The 8,078-nt window shown below is 39.3% G+C and overlaps 1 pseudogene; it reads right to left on the minus strand.

Moving 5' to 3' along the window:
- Window positions 1-4,632: 4,632 nt before the first annotated feature.
- LOC109385717 (60S ribosomal protein L30-like) lies at window positions 4,633-6,912 on the minus strand (annotated as a pseudogene).
- Window positions 6,913-8,078: the final 1,166 nt, after the last annotated feature.

The raw sequence follows: 8,078 nt of genomic DNA on the forward strand, positions 1-8,078 counted from the left end.
ACAACTAGACTAAAGAACAAAAAACGACAGCAACTTGTCTGTTCCCCTTCCCCAATTCCCCAGCACTGTTCCCATCCCCCCAATTCCCCAGTAAAAATCTTTAAAAAAAAAATACTTGGACTCCAAAGACTCATATACGTATAAAGGAATGTATTAATTATTTGTAATTAAATAATGTTATGAAGTTGATCATTCCAAGATAGGTGCTAGAACTGATAACCGTATTAAATATTGGGTTGTCGGAAAAGTCATGATGTATTTTTTCTGTTTTTCAATGCAAAAATGTGTCATGACTTTTTCGACAACCCAATATATGCCCCTCTAAAAAGTATTTGGATATAACATTGATTCAGAGCACTGACTGGAGGCTAAACTATCATTTTTAGATTTTTTTTGTGCATGACCTTGGAATTTTAGCCATAAAGTTTACAAAACTCCTTTGTGATAGTTAATCTATGCGATATGAGACTGGGTACAGAAAAGAAATTGGATGTGTCTTACTTAATTTGGTTGAAATTAAGGGCAAACTCTTACCTTTTGTTTTCCTAAGATCACGTAGGAATTTTATACAGTTTCTCCCTTGAAGACTTAACATTTATAGGATAGTGGGTTAGGAAGACATGTGGAGAATCTTAAGACAGCAGACTGTTTTCAAGCATGAAATTCTGAAACCTTTGAAAACTCATGAATCAGATAACCTACTATTGGTCTTTGGCACTCTCCAGTTTACGTGTTTATTATTTCAGTCTTCTATGAATGATGTCATCAGATTCTCTTTTGATGATGAAAGAACTAGACACTTGCAATCATAACAACTACTATGCCTGGAAATTCTCTTTGCCATTACCAGGGGACGGGATTTTGTCCCACTGTTTTAAAAAATAGGGTTATTTAACTTTCTTTTCTTGTGGATTTTAAAAAAAGCTTTAGAACACATTTTTAATCGAAATATAATTTACATGAAGTAAAACACAGTTTAATTGTACACTTTATTGGGTTTGTTTCACATGTACATGTGTATGTAAAAACCACTTTAATTAAGACACAGAACATCTCCACGACCCCAGTAACTTGTCTTGTGCCCCTTTGAGTCACGACCCTCCCCCACCCAGGAAACCAGTGTTCTGGTCTCTATTACTGTAGCTGAGTTATTCCCACTGGAGAAGTTCACATGAATAGAATTGTACAGCGTGCCCTCTTTACATTTGACTTTTTTCGCTCCAAGGTTTTGCAACTCACCCGTATTGTTGTGTGTGAATCTCACACCACACAAAAAGTTAATTCAAAATGAATTATAAATCTAAGCATAAAAGCAAAATCCATAGCTTTTAGAGGAAAACATGGGAGAATAACTTTGTGACTTGCAAGTAAAGGCCTCTAACATAGATGAGAGGAAACCACTAAAAAGTGACAAATTTTACTTCATCAAAATAAGAAAACTCTGCTCATCAAAAGACACCATTAAGAAAATGAATTAAGGAAGTTATTGCTATTCACTAATGGTTTACAGTTATCTGAAATAATAGGTACCATACATGATCCATAGAGGAAAAAAATCCATAGCAACATTAGAAATTTTCTGTTGATTTCCATTTTTCCTAGAAGACAAAAGGGGGTAGTGAAGAGGATAATTAAATTAACACAGAATTAGAATCTGTTTTGGGTTACAGCAGAGTAGGTTATACCAGACTTATGCTCCCATGGATGACAGTCATAAGCTCTGGATGCAATTAAAAGAAAGAAAAAAGTTAAAACTATTTGAAGGCAAAGTAGTGTGGCTAAAAACAGGCTGTTTCTTGAAAGGAGGGGAATGTACTGGGTAACATTCACATTTACACAGCCTTCCATTTGAGGCTATCCCCTATTACACAGAGCTTGGTGGGAGGAAATCACATAGAAAGACTTGGGGAGTCATAGCAGGAGATGGTAGTTTTAGCAGAGGCTGAGAAATAATAGGGAAAATCCCAGCAAGGGGGAGACACAGAAAGGTGTGCCCCAAAATCTGCATAAAAACTCTGACCTAAAACTTGGATGACAACTGAACTGTCCATGCATATGAAAGACTGCAGTTTCCCCAGGATATAGAAACATCTGAAAGGCTATAAAAATTGAGAAATTTCAGCTGATGCCCTCTGAAGGAGAAATGGGGTTTGGAATTTGAGTCCAGCCCAGTTAACTATCTGTTCAAACAAAAAATCAACACTCTTCAGAGGAAAATAACAGAACCCAGAGTCTCTACAACATGTCATCCATAATGTCAGGTATACATTTTTAAAGTTACTAGACATGCCAGGAAACAGGAATATGTGACCCATAGTGAAGAAAAATGGATCCAATATAACTCAGATGTTGGAAGTGGTAAACAAGGACTTTAAAGCAGCTCTTATAAAAGTATTTCACAATTTAATGGAAAACATGGTCCAAATGAATGAACAAAGAAACAGAAGCTATTAAAAAATGGATATTCCAGAACTTTAAAAGCACTATATTTGAAATAAAAGTGTTAGTGGATGTGCTTACAAATAGATTGAATGCTATAGAAGAAAAGGTCTGTGAAATGAAACATAGATCGATGTCAATCATTGTGTGTGAAACAGAGAGGAAATGAAAATCCATTTACACTTAAACTAATCAGAAGTCATCCTAACCACCACCTACATGCAGAAGTTTTCACACTCTGTCATTGTGAGAGTGTCTCCACATTGGGGACCTTTTGGAGGAGGGAAAAAGAGGAAGAAACCAGGGAATGCAATGCCCTTTGGTTGGACCAATAGGGTTGTGAGGCATGAACCGGCATTATAATATTAAGAAACTTGCTTTAAAGCCCATGTACTTTCAGAAAGGGTTTGAGATGGCTTATGATTGAAAAAGTATGGTTACAATAAACAAGGTGTCGACACAAGAATACGAAAGCAAACAAAAGGGAACAGAAAGACAAACATTTCTTTAATCATTCAGGTAGATATTTTCACATGACTGTGTCATCCCAACCACTCCATGAGAATAAAGGTTTCACCTTTATTTTCATTTACATATAAAGCAATTACTGCTAAGGAGGGACTTATTTCTGTCATTTTGTTATTTGTTTTCTATATATTTTATAGCTTCTTTTGTCCATTATTTCCTGCATTGTTGTCTTCTTTTAGTTTAGTTATTTTTTTGTAGTGAAATATTTAAAAACCTTTCTCATTTCCTTTTGTGTATATTCTATAGCTATTGTCTTCGTAGTCATCATGAGGATTATATTTAACATCCTGAATTATAACACTCAAATTAGAATTTATACCAGCTTAAGTTCAATAACATATCAAAACTTTGTTCCTTTATAGCTCTGTCCCCACCTTTTATGGTTGTTGATGTCACAAAATTCACCTTTATACATTGTGTGCCCCAAAGTAAAAACTACTAATTCTTTTAAATGCATTAGCCTCTTAATTATGTAGAAAACAAAATTTGGAGTTATAAATCAAAGTTTTAATAATACTAGCTTTTAGACTAGAAAAATTTTTTAAATGTCTCTTAAATAATGTAGAAAAAAAGTGGAGTTGTAAACCATTGTTACATTACTAGCTTTTATTGTTGCCCATGTATTTACTTTTATCGAGATCTTTATTTCTCCATATGGCTTGAGTTACTGTGTAATATCCTTTCATTTCACCTTGCAAGACTCCCTCTGGCCTCCAAAGTTTTCAACGAGAAATCGGCCAATGAGGATCCCTTGTGTGTGAAAAGCTACTTCTCTCTTGCTACTTTCAAGAGTCTTTCTTTTTCAAAAGTTGGATTATAATGTGTTTTGGTGTGGGTCGCTTTGAGTTCATCATGCTTATATTCATGTCTTTCATTAAACTTGGGAAGTTTTCAGGCATTATTTCTTCAAATATTCTCTCTCTTATTCTGAGACTCCCTTAACACGTATGTTTCTCAGGTTAAGGGTGTTCAATAGGTCTCTTATGCTCTGTTCATTTCTCTTCCATTTTTTTTTCTGTTCCTCAGTCTTGATAATTTTCACTGTATTCTCTTCAAGTTCACTGATTCTTTCTTCTGCCTGCTCAAACCTGTATTTAAATCCCTCTAGTGAATTTTTTCATTTGTTATTGTAATTTTCACCTCCAACAAATGCTTTTTATTTCTTTTTAGTTTTCCTCACTCTTTATTGATATTTCCATTTTGTTTATACATTGTTTTATTGACTTTCCCCACATCCTCCTATAGTTCTTGGAGCATGTGTGATAGTTATTTTAAAGTCTTTGTCTAGTATATCAGCCATCAGGTCATTTCCAAGAACAGTTTCTGTTTGTTTATTTATTTTTCCTTTGAATGGGCCATACTTTACTGTTTCTTTGTATGCCATGTGATTTTTTTGTTGTTATTGAAAACTCTACATTTGAATCTAATACTATGATAACTCTGGAAATCAAATTATCTCCCTTCACCAGGGTTAGCTGTTTTTTTGTCATTTATTGTTTTTGCTCTTTTGATTTTTATAGGCTGTCTCTGTGCCAAGGATCAGCCTAAGGTGTAACTTAAGGCCTTCTGAGGTCTTTCTGGGCCTTTCCCAAGGCATGCATGGCCACTTGCTTTTCTTTCTTTCTCTCTCTCTCTCTCTCTCTCTCTCTCTCTCTCTCTCTCTCTCTCTCTCTCTCTCTCTCTCTCTCTTCCCTTCTTTCTTTCTTAACAAGCTATGGCCAGTTTTATTAAAGAAAAATTTTGCATGATTTACTTTACACCAGTCTGTTCTGGCATGCTTCTAATGATATCAGAATCCAGTATGCATCAGTGATAGCCAGTATGCATACTTGGTATTTTCCACACACTGTGCCCTGTTTGATATTATTGCCACTGTAGTGAGGAACACCAGTCTTGGCCAACATGGTGTTCTCTATTTCAGATTTCCTCAAGGCTAAGTAGTTGTTGATGAGGATGACCAGTTTTACTTTGCTTTATCTGATCATCTTCAGCATCTGCTGGTACCCCCAGCACATACTTTCCACTTTTCATAATAAGTTGGAGCCTAGAGTTTATCTACTCCAGCAACATTTTGTCTTCTTTGTGGCCACCATCTTCCTATCTTAGGTGCAGGACAGCTCCCAGCCAAAAGCAGCCGCCAAGATGGCCAGGGAGAGAGAAAAAAAAGGAATTCCCTGCATGGTCACTTTCTAATTTTCCCCACATATGTAGTTGTTTTTTAATGTCCTAGTGTTTAATATCTGGTCCCAAAGGGGGAAAAGAGAAAAATGAAGGGAGAGAAAAAGGGTGCTAGTCCTTTAAATACCCTGAAAGTCACTTCAACTGGAGGGGAAGGTGCTTGCAACATTGAGGGTAGGTGAACAACAATGGTTGCCTGCCTCTTTGTCTGCAGCTTGGTGATCAGAATCAGCAACTGGCAATCAGAGCACAGATTCCTAATATTTGGAGGACAGGGTCCTTTCGGCCCATCCTGGCTTCCACAAGCTACAATACGTGCAAGCTGCTCCAGGAACACATGCACAGCTGCCTGCCAGATGGCTGCAAATGAGGAACGGGTAGCTGCTACTGTGCTAAGAGCTGAAATTGACTGAAATTAACCTTAGTTTTCCACCCAAGCCTTCAGTAGACTCCAGTTCCAAAATAGTTACATCAGACAGATTTTGCCAGTGCACTTATTGTCTAGGTGGGAAGACAGATTCCCAGTGGTTCCCACTCCATCATATTCCCAGAATCTTCTTTACCTGGGAAGGATTTTAAAATCTGAATGCCCACAACCATTCCAACTGAATCAGAATCTCTGGGGTCAGAATAGGCATCAGTGCTAGCCCTTCAGGTAATTCCAGGGTGCATCCAAATTTGAAGAGCCAGTGCGTTATGCCTCCTACAACTAAGAAAAAGGCACAACTCCTATGGGCTACTTTGGATTTTTGAGACAATACTCCACACATGAGGGTATCCAGCTGCCTCCCATTTGCCTGATAACTGTAAAAGCAGTGAGTTTCCAGTGGGACCCTGGACAAGAGAAAGATTGCCAGCTGGTCCGGGTTGCAAGCAAGTTGCCCTGCCCTGGATTTCTTATTTTACATCGTTCAAAGGGTGTGAAGTAGACTGCAGTGATGGATGAAGACTGTGGCTAGACTCGACAGAAAACTTGCTGCCCAGGCCCACTGAACTCCAGAGCAGGGAAATGCCCTTTGAGCAGATAACATCATTTCCTTTTAAATAGGAGTTAGCATAATTTTTTCCCCTCTCCCTTCCTTGTCTCTCACTGTTGACTCAATAGTGTGTTTGGGTGTGAGCTAAATTTATTATTTATTTCACAGATTGCAGACTAGTCAGATGGGCTCTCTGAGGAACCAAAGGAGAAATGGTTGTTATCTGGAGAAAATAGACTCTGAGAAGCCTGGCCCTCTGGCATTATCTGTGGATTCTGTGTTCTGCTGTTAGGAGAGGACTGTGCTAGAGTAGTGCACAGTGTTTTTGGATTATGGTAGCAGGACACATTTCAGATGTGTGGGAAGAAATGATTGACAGCCAGCCAGCTCTAAGTGGAATGTAGTGGATGCTTTCAGAGGCATCTACTCAGCTCACAACAATAGACCGAGAACTGCCCCATGGTATAATCCACCCTCTAGTAAACCTACCCCAAGGCACAACTGCTGGAAGCATGAGTGGATGTGCCATTTGGGTTTCTTTTCCAGGAATTTAGAGCTTTGAAGGAAGAAACTCTTGAGTCTGGTGGTAGTTGGAGCTGGGTCCTGTTGGCCGAACTCTAGGGGATGTTCACAATTTTCCACTGTTGAAGCCCTGTGAAACCCTGTCACTTGCTCATGGCCCAGTTGTAGTGATGTGCTGGTAAATTTTTACACAACCAACTCCTACAAAAGAGAAAATGGAAGTGAAGGGAAGAAAAGGGGGAGAGGAAGGGGAGGGGAAGGGAGCGGCTGGAAGAGAAGGGAAGGGAAGGGAAGGGAAGGGAAGGGAAGGGAAGGGAAAGGAAGCAAAGGGCAAGGTAAGGCGAGGTGAAAGAGACCTGATTTCCAGTGTTTGCTGATCCCCGTGGTGTAGATACTCCCACCATGGCTGATACCAAGCTACCACAGTGAAGTCACTGAACAGGGAGCTGGGAAGTATTGTGTACAACAGGCTGTCACAGGCAGGAATGAACCAGCTTCAGTACACCACTGTATGGTTGTCAACTCTGGCTTGTAGTCCATGGAACTCTCCAGTAACCTCCTAATAACCTCTTTTGGGTTTAGACAGCTCAAGGGGAATGCATGTTCCTTGCAACCAAAATATACTTAACTGAAATACCTAGCTAACATAACCACCTTTTATCCTGAACAGTTAGTCAATTCACTGAAAGTGTGTTCTAACTTTGGCTGATTTTTCACAGCCCCATAATTTAAAGATGTACAGCTATTTTCATTTATATGCATGCACAATTCACATTTATTTCTACAAATGGGCAGTCTTCGCCAGGTCCAGAAAAGAATGTGGTTGGCTTTTTGTTGTTGTCATTTTTTTTTAATCACTGCCGTTGCTCAGAATGTTATCTTTGGAAATCCCTGTCCTCTCGTGTCCAGTTTAGGGAACTGCTCTCTGCTTTTGTCTTAGCTGTGAACGTTCTAAGGAGGGCCATGAAGAGGTGAGTTACAAGCTTCTGACGCTCATCAGGGACTATTCCTAGGGTATAGACAGGTGGATATTATGCATATTGGTTCTCCCACGTTTGCTTCTTAATGAAGTCCAAGGGAATTTTACCAGCGTTTCTCAACCTCATCACTATTGATATTTTGAGCCAGATAATTCTTTGTCATGGGGGATGTCCTGTGCATTTTAGGATGTTTAGCAGCACCCCTGGCCTCTACCCAGTAGATGCGAATATCAACCCCACACACACCATGTTGTGACAATTTAGCGATATCTTCAGACATCGCCAAATATCCCTGGGGTTGGGGTGGGGCCTGGGGAACGGAGGTGATGGTGCAAAACCATCCTGGTTGGGAACCACTGCTCTACACTGATGAAGCACGTGTCCACCACAAGCGGCACTGAACTGGAAGCAGCACTGAACCCCGTACATCACACACCAGGCTGGAGCCTGAGGC

Source organism: Hipposideros armiger, unplaced genomic scaffold (genome assembly GCF_001890085.2).
Source record: "Hipposideros armiger isolate ML-2016 unplaced genomic scaffold, ASM189008v1 scaffold_123, whole genome shotgun sequence".
Classification (NCBI taxonomy): Eukaryota; Metazoa; Chordata; class Mammalia; order Chiroptera; family Hipposideridae; genus Hipposideros; species Hipposideros armiger.